The sequence below is a fragment of the Mauremys mutica genome, chromosome 6 (genome assembly GCF_020497125.1).
Source record: "Mauremys mutica isolate MM-2020 ecotype Southern chromosome 6, ASM2049712v1, whole genome shotgun sequence".
Taxonomy (NCBI): Eukaryota; Metazoa; Chordata; order Testudines; family Geoemydidae; genus Mauremys; species Mauremys mutica.
The window spans coordinates 30,476,153-30,490,929 of record NC_059077.1 but is presented as its reverse complement, the minus strand read 5'-3'; the positions used below and the strand labels follow the sequence as shown (position 1 = coordinate 30,490,929).

Sequence of the window (14,777 nt, the reverse complement as noted above, 5' to 3'; positions counted from 1 at the left end):
AATGGGGAATGAATATCCCAACAATGCTGCAACCTCCATCTGAGACATGAGAAGGATGAAAATACTTCTAGTGATGCCCCACCAATGGCCAGAGAGACTGAATTGGTATCTACCCACAGACTGGAGGATGGGACCTCTGTTACAGGTTCCCTTTTTACTGCACCACTGCCTGCTGATAGGGTTTGGGGATGGGGTAAGGTAATGAAATGATTTACTGTGGGGACCATTTTGAATTGATTTTTGATGAGGGTGAGTGTCTTGCATTGATAGTAGGGGTGGGGGATTTGATGAGGTGCATATATGGGTTGAAGTGACTTTTCTGATGGAGAGAGACTGAAGGGGAGAAGTAACAAGAATGTGATGGGAGTGACTTCTAGGAAGGAAGGGAAACCAACTGGAGTCATGCTCTGCACCTGGTGGGTGATTAAGTAATTGCCTCCAAGCCAAAGGAGGCAGAGCTAGCTAAAGACTCATTAGGCACCTGGTCCTTGTAGGGAGCTGAGGGATGTCAGTTGAGAGAAGAAGGTCTAAGAGGGCGTCCTGTGATTGGGAAGGACCTGGAGAAAGTAGCACTTTCCTGCAGAGAGAAATACAAAGGGGGCAGGTGAGGGTCCTGTGGGTAGTTCTAGGGCCTACAAGGAGGAGGGAGGTCCCTGGGGAAGGGAGGGAAAACAAGAAAAGAAGCAATAGAGGGAGAACTCTGTAGGCACAGGTTAGGCCCTGAAGAGGGTCAGTTAAAGCACTTTAGTGGAGCCTGAGAGGGGCAAAGGGTTATCAGTCCCCCAGAAAAAAGAAAAGTAACAAGGACATGGGGACAAGCCAGAAGTTTGAGAACCAAAGGGAGGTTGTATTAAGTACAGGCTGTGGAGAAGCAGCACAAAGGATCATTGAAATGGGAAGCAGGGAAACAGCAGTGTGTCTGAATAATCAGACCTAGCTGCTTAATACAGGGTCCCTGGGCCAGAACCCCGAGTAGAGGGTGGGTCTGAATCCTCTTACCAGCCCTGAGGAAGGGGTATGGAAGCCCAACATAAGCAATATTGTGCCTGGGTGGGGCTGAAGACTTAGCCAAAAAAGATGGGCTGAGAAATAGCTCAAGAGGGGAAAACAATTTATTTTTGTTGGGATGCTTTATGAACTTTCAGTTGGATCTTCTGGATACCCACAGGTCTCAGCCATGGAAGACCTGGTAAGTGGCCGATGGCCACCAGGAGGTACTGGAGCTGAGGATAAGAGCAATGTTATGCCCTGATACATGGGGCTGTTTCAAAGGTGAGTGCCCTAGAAGAAATGAAAACCTTTTTCAAACTTCAGCTATGCATGAATATCAATTCCCTCCTTATTTAGCTTTTCCTTTAATGTTGTGTGTGAAAAATGTGGGATAGTCTCTTATTGCCTTTGTCTTCTGGAGCCCTCTTAGGTACTTCCTACATCTCTAGTGAAAGTTGGTAGGATTAGCATTGCTGGGGGTCTATGGGACCTGATGATGCAGGAACCACTCTATTACTTCTACTGTCTGATCATCCTGCTCAAAGGTCAGACAGATGTGGCGCTCCTTGATGTGGTAGTAATCATGAGTCTGTGCATCCCTCAACTTAGGCCTTTGTTTGTAACAAACAGTAAACCTGGAATAAAACTGAATTTATGCCAGTGAGCTGGCAGAAAGAAAATCATTTCCAAGTGCAGCTGGGTTGTTTTGCCATGCTTTTATTCTGAACAAATGTTTTAAGGGGACTGTAGGGTAGAAATGCAAACATGGCTAGAGAGTGAGAGTTGCTTTATGGACTGAATCTAGAAACATGCTAATCTTGTTTTTCCACAACCACAGACAGTGATAAGGCTTGGTGTTAAATCAACACTTCCCAAAGAGCACCCATTCAGAGAGGAAACAATCTGTAACAACACTCTTTAGTGCTGTGCCTTATAACTGCAATGGGTTGTTTTTGTGGACAGTAGATATTAGAGTGAAATCACCACCTCATTTAGGACCTGATCCATCTCCAGTTAGTCAGTATTTTCATTGACTTCAACAGGCTTTGGATCAGATCCTTAATATAAACCAGTAAACAGTCCTGAGCAAGCAGTGACTTAGTCATAGAATTCAAGGCCAGTAGGGGCCACCAGATAATTTAATCCAACACTCTATTTATCAGAGACCACCATCACCCAGCAGACACACATTAAACCCAACAACCAAAATTAGACTCCAAAGTACTACAGCCAACAGGAGAAGGGACTATTATATGCCACAGGCAGAGACTAGGAGGAACCAAAGTGCACCTGTGCCCAAGGCCCCCACAATAGAGGGAAATGACTAAGTGAGATATACCAAGATTATTTGGGTAAGTGACCAGCACCCACATGATGCAGAGGAAGGTGAACCTGAGGCAAATCTGAACTAGTGACCTTGAGGTGAGAGGCTTCATATACGCTTTTCCCACATTATCTTTGTTTTCAGTGGTAGCAGATGACAGAAAAAGGAGTAATGGTCTCAAGTTGCAGTGGGGGAGGTTTAGGTTGGATATTAGGAAAAACTTTTTCACTGGGATGGTGGTGAAGCACTGGAATGAGTTACCTAGGGAGGTGGTGGAATCTCCTTCCTTAGAGGTTTTTAAGGTCAGGCTTGACAAAGCCCTGGCTGGGATGATTTAGTTGGGGATTGGTCCTGCTTTGAGCAGGGGGTTGGACTAGATGACCTCCTGAGGACCCTTCCAATCCTGATATTCTATGATTCTATGAAGAGTAAATCAGGCTTTCCTCAAAGCATACCTTTCCTAGAAAGTTTTAACAAAGCCACATAACAGTATTAGTAACATAAATTGCTCACTCTTCAATTTTTTTTGTTCCATTGATGATGTGTGAGGGGCTAGTCCTTGACTGGGGACCAAATTCCCACAGGAACCGAAGATCATTACAAACCTCCCCACATTCTGTTGCAAGTACAAAGCACACTTTTGGATCCTGCCTTCTCTAATGTAAACACAAAGCAACATCTACAGACAAAAAACTGTACGAAAACATTACACTACACACACAGTTCTCCCTCTGGAGAGAATAAAACACATTGCTAAATGTACTATTTGAAGGCACTCAGATGCTACAGTAATAAGTATGGTATCAGAACCTATACAGAAGTGCTCATAAATAGAGCTTTTTGGGAATTTGCCAACAAAACATCTTTGGTCAAAATGCTGATTCATTGAAACTGTTTGTAGGAAATGGTCTGTTCTGATAAATCTTTCCATCTGAAAATATTTTTGAGTAAAACAAATTTCAAAATGGTCGGTGTCTTGTTTTTCCATTTTCAAATAAAGTTTTGTTTTTCAGTTGAAAGCGACTTTCAAAATTTTAGCTCTTCCACAAAAATCAAATGTTTCAAAATTAGGAAAAAATTTTGATTGACCTGATCTGAAATCTCTTGGGTTTTGTTCCAAATCAGGTGTGTGGGGTGAGCAAGGGGTGGATTTCAAAAATTCCAATTGTTGTGAGACAAGACAACCCTTTCCCATCCAGCTCTACTCCTGAAGCCTTCCAGGATAAGTTTTGTCTTTCTTCACAAACAGAACTATTTTCACGTTTGGAAGGGAACCTCCTCATCATAACCCTTCCTTGTACACCATGCTCTGTCTTCTCTCTTCTGGTTGCTTCAGAAGAGCAAGGGGAATGCATTTAATAAAGATCTATCACTGTCCCACTGTACAAAAATGCCTTTCTACTGACATAAAGAGTTTCATATATGGTTTGTAGTAGCAGCGTATCTTAGTAAAATAAGAATCCATTACTTGAGTTGTTTAGGTGCTTTATTTATCATCACAGTTTATAGTGTGCCTACCCTACATCTCTATATCTGGGTGAAATTCATTATATGTAACGCTCGAGGTCAGGCTAGGTGACTAAGTAGTCCCTTCTGGCCTTAAAACTTTTATAGATACATGAACAAAACTCTCAAAGCTGCCTAGAATGTCAGCCAAGACCCAAAATCAACAAAGAACTTAAGCAACTGCTTAAAGTTAGGCAGTACTTGAGTCCTGTTGAATTCAATGGTGCATAGCACATGCTTAAGTGCTCTTTTGAATAGGGATGAAATAGATTTATGCACGTGCTTAACTGCTTTGTTGAATCCATTAGCTGCTTGACTGACTTGATACAATGTAGCTAGGATTATTTTCATTGAGGAACCAAAGCTGATACATGGAATTATTACTTATACTACACCACAAGTGAATAAGGTGCTGCAAAATGAGACTAACCTTAAGGGAATAAGGTTAATAATATGCCTGAATTAAAGGAAAATTGACTTATGCCATTTGGAAACATTCAGTATATTGAAAAGGTAATTAGTTCAGTGTTTATACCCCACTCATTTCTCGCATGCTAAATTAGTCTGTTAGTGCAAAGGGAGCATGTTGGCCAAATTACACTTCAGTAATTCAGGTACTAAATTAGTGTGATAGGTAACTGTTGACATGAACTTTACAGTGTCTGTCACTGTATAACCAATGTTAACATATATCTAAATACTAGCAAATGTAATCTAAGGTTAGCTGTATTTAAAGCAGTGGAGGTGCCGCAGGGCAGGCATCACGTAGAGGCTATTTTAAAATCAGATGCAGTATGCTCTTTATTCTCCAAGCTAAACTAGTTCTGAGTACACTTTTATTTTCTCACCTTTTTATTTGTATTGTGGTAATACGTAGGAGCCGAGTCAGGGACCGGAACCCCATTTTGCTAGGTGCTGTACAAACGGAACAAAAAGATGTGCCCTTTTGTGTTCATATAACCTTGAATGACTAAAATACCTGGACATTCAGTGAGATTTAAAAATATGTAGCGACTCTTTAACTTTGCAGTGTGCATATTCCTAATGTATATAATACTTCACAGGTATTGGTGGGCAAGTTATTCATATAAGCAAAGCCCTCCCCCGGATGCATGAACACAGAGCAACAAGTTACTGTAGCTGTAGGTAGGTGGGCTCATCTGACTGCCCTAAGTTTGCCCTTTTTATTGGTTAAATTTAATCTTTCAAATATACCTTGGAATGCTGCAGGGGATTGTATGTTCCATAACTCTATTTGGGCTCCACATGAACCCTGTTACTCCTACATAGATTACAAAGTTATGTTCCTGAGATGATAAAATAAGCTCAGACAGATCCAAGAAGGGGTGGAATATCTGTTTTTTGTAGTTTGGTTTCATGGTTAAATATGGATTCGGGAAACGAACATTAGACTTCTGGGGTTTTTTTTTTAAATCTTTGAATTATACTCCTCCTCCTCCTCCATGAAATGCTTCCCAAACTAGTCTATCAGCATTTAGACAGTTGAATTTCTAGTTTTCAGAATTGAAAAATGTTTTCCATGGTAAATGTAAAAAGTACTACTTATACTGTAGCAAATGTGTTTTGTTACATCATCCTCCCCCGGAGTTGGATATTGCTGCCTTCATCTTTCTAAGATCATGCTGTCATCAGTTTCATGTTACCTATGCCTTATCCATTGCTTCATGGGGACTGGCAATTTTGCAGACCCAGCTCTTAACAGGGATGTGAGAATGGTACATGCCCCAATTAGCTTATGTGGACAGCAATGCCCAAGCAGGGGTTCACTTTGAGAGGAATGCTAGGTGCAGTGATGTCACTGCCCTCCTCTAGGGAAGAGGAATGTAAAGATTTTTTAACCAAATGGAGGCTGCCTCTGAAACAGGCTGGCTTTTCCCAGCCTGTTCCACCCACATTGTGGAATGTAGTTGGCCAAGTCCAGGTCAGCCAGTGGAGTATGTGTCATGGGCAGCTTGTGTAATATGACTTCCAGTTGTATGGGGTTCATACCCTGGGGTCTGATGACTACCCTTGGGCAGTGAATTTGGTCTGACTGCAACTTAATTTATACAATATTAGAGATGGGGCCCAATCCATGAAGAAAGTCCAGTTTAGAATCCGACCCACCAAAAACATGGTATTTATTATGCACGGTGTGTGTTTGTATATATGTAATCAAATGATGCCCTGGTTTACGTTCTGTAAGAGCTTCTTTTCCTCATTTCATCAGTTGTTCTAGGAATCCAGAGCAAAGGGTGAAGAATTAAAGGAATACACTTTGTCTCCTATCTAGGGTGGATGCTGGAAATTCAGCATCTCCATATATTTTTAATATGTTTATGTGGAAAATGACTTTCACTCCAGAATCATTATGCCCGAATAAAAATATATGCTAAACTATGAAAAGATAATTAGATCAGACATGTATGTTTTGTCATAATTAATATTCTGTCAATAGGGTAGATAAGAAAGCTCCAAGGGTTAATGCTTTCCTGCTCTGTATCTAACATTGCCAGTGAATTTTTCTAGCTCACTCCATTAATCCAGTCAGCACAGTGGATCAGGTTAGAGATGTGTCTCAATAAATCACTCTCAAGTGCTGGGGGTAGGAGTACCTAATTAATCAGCACTGTCATTATGTTTGACTTGTAGCTGCCTTACTGTGTATGGGATGAGGATTCAGTGTGTTTAACCTGCACACACTCTTAAACAGATATCCAGTCATGACGTAAATTTTAACCCTTGTATGGAATCAGCCAGCCAACCTTTCTATAGAAGGCAGATGCAATGTTTCTTACCAATGAACTTGTTTGTTGCTCTTCCACCCCCCGAGCCCCGCAGGCCCCGAAGTCAATTTACATCAGCTAGTATTTTATTCAAATAGAAAATATCTGGAGTCAAATTCACCCTTGGCATAAGTCAAATTGCCTATGGCTGGAGTCTCAAGCTGGTTCCTCTCTCACTTTCCCACACAATTCAGTATGTCCATTCACTCAGTGCCCATTATCCCCCACTTCAGAATTTTCATTCCCCACCTTATCCAGGCTTCATCACACCATTGGTTCAGCTCCCTCTGCCAGTTGCATGCTATCCTCCACCTGCATGTTACCATTGCCCTGTCATATCTCCTACAGACCTGAGGCTCAGCACTACCCTGCTGGCTTCCATCTCATTCCATCCCTTCCAATATGGGACTGAAACCCCACAGCCTTTAAGGTAGTAAAGAGTCACAATCCATCACTCTTTGAATATAGTGCATAAATTTCTTACCTGAAAACAGACAGCTCTGTCAAGATCATAGTTTTTTGCCAGCAATATGTTTTGTATCTTGTGTGAACATTTTGACTTTGATATTTCCTTTAATTCTGTTCTCTCGAGCCTAGCACTGACTTGTTTGTTTTAAGGGCCCAGTAATGGCCTGCAATGCCACTGAATGCTAAGTGGTGTGGGCAGTCTCTGGAGATGCCAATTAAATACGGTTGGGGCAGACATCAGTGGAGTACACTGAGCTAATGGAAAAACTCCTGCCAACCCTCTTCTCACTTATACAAACAATGCCCCTTCATGATGCTGGATGTTCTGCATAGGAGAGTAGTTGGCTAAATCTGAATATTGTGTCAAAATATTTGGGGCTGCTAGAGCAACATCATCCATTAGCCCTGACTCTTCAGTCCCTGTTTCCCCTCAGTACACTATTTTAGTCAAGATTCATTAAACAAATTAAAATAAAACTGTTAAAACATAACTATTGAACTTATAGCATGCTTTCTCTAATGCAGATTGATGAAGCAGCTGACCATTAAAGTGACAAGTCTATTTCTGGACAGCAGAGCAAATTCTGCTCTGTTACTCCACTCTAGAATTCAGCTCAGCTCTTTACAGGTAATCCAACCGGTCTTAAAATTATGCCTAGGCTACGAAGTCCTTCTCTCCCCTGGACAGTAGGAGAGGAATGGGTGAACAGAGGACAGTATTGGTCCACAGTACACATTGGGATGTAAAATAAAATGTGGTACTGATTAACAGCCAGGCATAACTCTCTTTCCAACTGGTATCTCCTAGACTAAAATATATAGAAAGGATTCTCCCATCCACTGGTTCTGTCAGCATACAGGACCTGCAACCCCCTCACCCCCCATCCCCCACACACAACTGCCCAGGGGAAAATTCCACTTCCACAGCCACTGCTTAGGCTCTCTTAAGCAATCCTACACTGCCCTCCAGGGCAGCCTCACCAGAGGGGAGTGTCAGAGGCGGGTTGGGGGTGCAAGGGAGTATCATGTTGCAGTAATGCCCATAGGCAGCCCTGATGAAAGAAAGCTGCCATAAATAAGAGTAGTGATGAATCTGTACCTGACTTTTCCTCAAGTTTAGGGGCTATTATTGTGCTTGAGCCTCGCACTGGAGGCATAAAGAGGTGAGATGTTCCTGCACCTTCTTTTTCCTCAACCGCTACCCATGTAGTAAGTCAAACAGAATCTGACCCTTAGTTTGCGTCTGCCTGAAGCACAGGCAATATCTTGGCCTATCTTTACTCCACTGTCAGTAGATTGATACTCATTGAATTCAATGGGAGTTGCTTCTGCTTTGGCCAGGGCTGTATCTTGATCCCTTTTCTATGGCATTGTGTAGATAAAAACAAAATATTGCAAGTGTTATTCTTTATAAACTATGTCAGGCACGTTTGTTTTCTGAAGGCTTTTGATTGGACTAGGTGGCTTAGGAGAGGTTGTGTGTGTGTGTATAGATAGATACATTGCGTGATCACATTATTATTTTCCCCACAGGACTTCTGTAACCTTCAGTACATAGATGGGCAGTACTCAGAGACTTGATCAAGAATGTGTAGTATAGGAGGCTGTTGTCTGAGCACTCCTACTATAAATGAGGATGAAGTTGAAAGGTGTGTGTTGAATGAGGCAGGGGATGATGGGAAGAGAATGGCTGTCTCATGGTTAAGGCAGTTGAATGCTGCGCTGGAGAACTGGAGTCTAGCCCTGCCTTTGCCCCTGAGTGACTGTGTGATACTGGAGAAGTGACTTAAATCAAATTTTTCATATGTGACCACTGTGTGCTCCTCATTTTCAGGGTGCCCAACTTGAGACCTTGGGGGCTGCTTTGTGGAAGTGCTAAGCACTCACAATTGCATCTGAAGTCTATGGGAGTTGTGCTCTGAACAAACGTCCCTATGAAATGGCAAGTAGTATTAAAAGATCAGGCCCTCTGCTTCTCAAACTGGGCACCCAAAATTAGTTGACACTCTTAACATGCATGCCTCTGTCCTGCCATTCCTCCTCTGTAAAATGGACATTTTATACCCCTCTCACCTCATAGGCATTGTGAAGTTAAGTTCATTATTGTTTGTGAGGCACTCAGGGTTCCTCAAAAATCTCAGTGATGAGCACCATAGAAATTTCCAGGAGGAAATTAATAATTCTGAATTCAGAGCAGGGTTTGAATACTATGTGGTAGATAAGGCATAGGGCCACACATTGAATGATGAGAATAATATATTGAATCGCTGTTCATTCAGTGAATGCCATCCATCCTGTGCACTGAAGGAGGAAAAAGTCCTGTGGAAAAATTAGTATCTAATCATGTAATTAAAGACTATATCATAGTGCATATTAACAAGGCAGCCAAATTAAGGTTGTATAGGCAACCTTAATTCTGGCCCTTCCTAACTTTTGAGTACTTGACTTTGCAATCAGACAGGTTTCAATATGTATATAGAAAATTACATATTGGTGAGCACAGATTTAATTCATTTATTTGCTGCAGTTATTCCACACACATGTTGGCAATAGCAGCTTCTATTCTGCAGCAGTGAATGCATCAGCAACACCCACATCACACATTAGAGGCCAAACTCCAGACACAGAATCCATATCCATCATCTGTTACCTGCATGGAGACAGCAGGGGCCTCAGCACTAAGTAGTGCCACAGATTGCACAAGCAAAGGGACAAACCCCAAGAGAAGCAGCAGGAGGAGTGCTTCTGGGGAAGGCCTCAGACTTGAAATTGTGGCTTAGTCTAGTGACACTGATATTTATGACAATTAGTAGAGAGAGTTTAGAATGGAGCCGAGGAGAAGATTCATCTGTTATACTATCCATCATCTGCATGTTGCCCTAGGCAATGGGAGCATGCTGTTTTCACTGGAACTGCTGTTTGTGATTGAGTAGTTTTAGCTTTGCTGTGTGCTAAAGTGAAAGCTCAAGCAACCTTTTGCAATCAGAACTAGGCAAAAACAATTTTTTTGTTTTTTGTGGCTGTTCCAGGGTGGAACTAAATGTTTTTAACTTGCGCAAAAACATTTAGTGTGGAACACTTCAGAAAAAAATCAGCGACCAGCGGAATAGTTGCAAAAATGTGATAAGTGGGATAAACAGAACAGGAGTGGGGAAAGAGTTGTTTGTTTCTTTACATTTTCCTAAGGATAGAAATTTTCCAATAAGTAAACACAAAGCTTCCAATTTGACCATCTAACAGGTGTCAACCCCATAAAACTAAACTTGTTTTCAGTGGCTCACTGTTTGAGCTAAATGAATGAACAATTACATAAAATGTGGCTTCTGATTAATAACAGAACATGGTAGTATTTTGTATTGTAGCCTGTATAATCCACCATTCATTTATTCTTTAGCTTTTATAATATCTATCACTACATTCTCATTCTAATGCCTACATACTTCCTTCTTGAAAACATCTATAGTGTGTTAAGAGACAAGGTGGGAGAGGTAGTATCTTTTTAGGTTTACCAAAAGGAGTAAACTGTCTCTCTCATATCCTGGGACTGACATGGCTACATCTATGCTGCATATAGTGTGTGGATATTAATGTATGTGCTTCTTATCCTGCACATTCCCAACCAGAATTCTGCCTTTATTGCTCAGCATCAGAATTATCCTTCCAGCAAAGATCCATGATATTCAGTGCTTCTCTGTGGCGGTGGAATGGCTATTTGGAGGCAGGGGGCTAGAGGCAACACCAACTCAATGTGATGCTGTCATCAGGCCATGGAACTTACTACTAGCAGGGAAGCATAAATTTCTTTAGGCCTAAACTGTGCAAACTTACAGCCCAATGGACCAGAGGTGCCCTCACTTCTCTGTAATTTTTGTCCACCACTCCAGAGGTTTCTCTGCCAGTGTCTGATCCTTTCCCTCAACTTCCTGCCTTCACCATGGACTCGTTCTCCCTGCAGTGGGGGCTCAATCCTGCAAATCTTTCTGCTACAGCCACTTTTCATTGACCACAACAGGACTACTGCTGTGAATAAAGGTTTGCAGAACTGGACCCTGTTAGGCAAGGCTGATCCAGCCTCCTACACATTGCCTCACAGCCCACTCAGAATGGAGACCCTCATTTCCTGAACAAATTCCTGGCCATTCCTTCCTCCTGACTTCACTTGCTCAGACACTTTACATTCTTAAATTGGTCTTAGGCCCCCTATCCCTCAGGCTTACCACACTGTTGGCGGTTGTTCATTTCCAGCTGTCTTTCCTCCCTCATTTACCAACAAAAGTAAGCAGATCTTTGCACTTATAAGAAAGCACTCAGGCTCTGATCACAAATTGCACTCTTGTGGAACTTCCATGGGAGACAGGGGCATATGGAGTTCTATTCCTCTGTCACTGGTCTGCGTGTGTCTCCTGGACCAGAGGGGAATTTGGCCCATAATTTATAACAAAGTTTATTCTTAATTTTTACAGTCAGTGGGTTGCAATCAGTTGTATAGCTCTCTCGCATTGTGCATGTTTTTTCTGGTTCATTAACTAACTGAGCTGCAGACGTTATCTGCCATCAACTCTAATGTTCAATGTCTGGTATCAATGGAGAATTCACTTACTAATTCACTTAAATTAAATAACACTTGAATTGGAAGTTTACCAAAATGAGTAAACTGAAAGTGTTTTCTCTCTAGAAGCAATTGCCTACATCAACTTTTAACTTGAACATAACGGAAGCGTCTGATGACCCAACTTTTGCTGAGGGACCATTCTGATTTCCAGTGACAGAGCAGCAACCAGAGGAGCAAATAGAACTTATTTTCTGTTTCTCAGAATTATTAAGGCAGAAATAGACACATGGCCAGATTCTGCTCTGTTACAGTGTGTAAATATGAAAGACCTCCACTGGAATTATTCCAGATTACAATGAGCATGATTTGGGCCCCACATCTATCCTAAAATGAAAATAAGTGTCTTCCTTCAGCATGAGCCCAGTCACATGGGAGAAGGGGAAGAACTTCTGTTCTGCTTAAACTGTAGCTGAAGCGATAGTTCTACTGTATCTTGTCAAGCACAATAGTGCATGAATGGAAAAATTACCTATTTGGGGCTATTGTTTCCATGGAGAAACTGACTATAGTACTGAAAATAGCCAACACAACTGAAACTGAAAAAAGGCCTACCCTATGGGCAGAATATTGGCTAAAAAGAATGCCTCCGTGTTATCATTTCAAGAACTGCTCTGCATTTTATATTTATTTTGGCAAAAATTACTATTAATTCTTACTGAAAGATTCCTACTGTGTTTTCTGTTTGTATGTGTGGTCTGGTTTAATGCGTTTTCATTAATTTGTCACACTGTGATCTTACTTGTAAATATTACGTGAAGAAATCCTTAAGAGCGATTTCTAAATTGGCTTGTCACCCTGCTATTTTCTAGTCATTGGCTGAATGAACCAAACCCATTTCATAGGAATCTGTGGAACTTTTCTACAATATCCTTTAAAAAATGTTTCCTCGTTACATTGAGCTGTACAAGAAACAGCCTTTCCTAACATTGGCCTCTACCTTAAAGATAGGGTCTCCAGAATGGCATGATGAAAAAAAAAAGTAGTAAAGATGACTCAAGTAGGCTTTTATGTCATTGCCCATTCTGGATATTTTAGAACATTAGCAACAAACTACACAGGGCTAAGTTGAGCTGCCTTTGCTCAATATCCTGTGTAATGGGTGATTTTTGCTGTGCCACCACAGGAAATGAAATGCCCTGCAAAGTAATTGTTATGCAGTCACAATTCTTTCACTGCCCTGCCCCCTTGATCCTGGGAGAAGTAATTTATTGTACCCCTTATATGGGTGCAGGTTACTTTTGCACATACTGCTAGCTCAGCATCAGTGACTACTACTGAGAAGATGGAACCAAGACTTGCCTACTCCCTGTGCCCCACCCCCTTACTCAGGTAAAGAGAATTATCCACATGTGCAGATTCTGCTCTGTCCCTGTGTTCTAGCTATGATGTGAAGAGCCCTAATGTAGCAACACAGAATGGAGGGAGGGTCTTATTCATTGGGGTCATCTTAGGCTGGGACACAATTTATTGTACTATGAAATGTTTCAACTCACTAGTACAATGAGAATCCACAGTAAAATGGATAACAATGTCAATTGTTTTAACTTGTAATACTCATAATACCATCTGAGATTTAAACCTTTCTCACATGAAACAAAGAGAGGTTAACTGAACATTTTAACATTGAGATTTAATTCAATATGAATATTATCTCCACTTGGGACCCTACCCTATCCCCCTTGAAATCAATGGGAATTGCACCATTTGCTTCAATGGCAGCAGAAGCAAGCCTTGATTTGCCCACTTCTGGTCATTAGTACAGCCGTAATCACAGAAGTGTAACAACATAAGCAGATATGATTGCATGCAAGTATTTCTGAAATGGAGAGTTGATTTCTCCTATTTCTACCAACCACCAAAAATCTGGCTGTTGGCTCCAAAATACCAGCTGACATATTACGGTACTGGCTACACATGCCAAACACACTAACATTCTACCATATGGATTGATAAAAAGAAAATTCTATTTTTTCTCTAAAATTTCGGTTTAGTGGTAAGAAATAAAGGGAACGGCTCTTTATCCAACTTACTTTTTCTTTGTCTCTTTCACAGCTGTTAAACATATAAACAAAGACTTCAGCATATAAATAAAGACTAAGAATACTAGAAAGAAAAATTAAATGCCCTCAGTACTAAATCTGTTTAGATTTCCTATTCACTTTTAGTCACACTATATACTAAAAGCTAATCCATATTGAATTAATCAGGAAATCTAATGTGGTTGACAATGCTGGTCTCCTGAATTATCAAACATAAATATCTACATGTATAAAAATGTGAAATTTTAATTTGCTATTAATTTTTATGGAAGGGGAGCACCAAACCCAACAGTGACTTATTGAATTACAGCTCGCACAAAACTGCTTGATATTCAAGCAGCTAATTTTGAGTGGACACAGTTAATTCCAGTTCTGGGGACTTTGATCTCCTCCTTCACCAGATATTTACTAGACTATTATACGAGAAGAATTGTGACAGAAAGTATTCTTAAAGCTGGAGGAGACATTTGGTCTGAACAGTAGTTTACTTATAATTTACAGACTTGCAGTACTTAATATATAATGCAATAATCTACACTGTGCCATTTGTCATTTGGACTAGGCCACAGATTATAGCTTAGGGCAGTGCATCTGTGCACAGCTCTGGCAGGAAATGGTCTAAAATCTTGAACAGCTGAGCATGATGTCTCAGTGTAGTTGGAAAATTCAACCTCTGCTCCAGAGGTCACTGCATGCTTCAGTCATGACAGCCCAAATTGTTAAGCATGTGACTAATATGCATATAGAACACAGGCTGCCTGATGTCTGCTGCAAGCTTGATGGCTGGTTAGTGGCCAGTCTTAATTTTATGTGACAATCCTATGTAGAAAGTGCTGTGTGGGTGACTAAATGGAGCATATTGATGTCCCACTGGGTGTAGCCCCTGTTGTTTTGACAAATTCTCCTTAGCATTTATCAATCAGGCCTACAATGGGGAGTGTGCTGAATATCTAATTCAGACATGCAAGGCAGGACTAATAGAGCAAGATAGCATGTTATTCAATTTGTACTTGTTAGCGATGTCCTACTGTCACCGGGCAATTTACCTTCAC

General features: G+C 41.1%; 1 long non-coding RNA gene across 1 annotated transcript in view; it reads left to right on the top strand.

The window, feature by feature from the left end:
* The first annotated feature begins 490 nt into the window (after positions 1-490).
* The window catches only part of LOC123372219, a 52,821-nt gene continuing 38,534 nt past the window's right edge, over positions 491-14,777 (top strand). The window contains exons 1-2 of the long non-coding RNA XR_006580172.1: positions 491-604; positions 1,169-1,272. This is a non-coding gene — a long non-coding RNA (uncharacterized LOC123372219). The remainder of the gene's footprint in view (positions 605-1,168; positions 1,273-14,777) is intronic.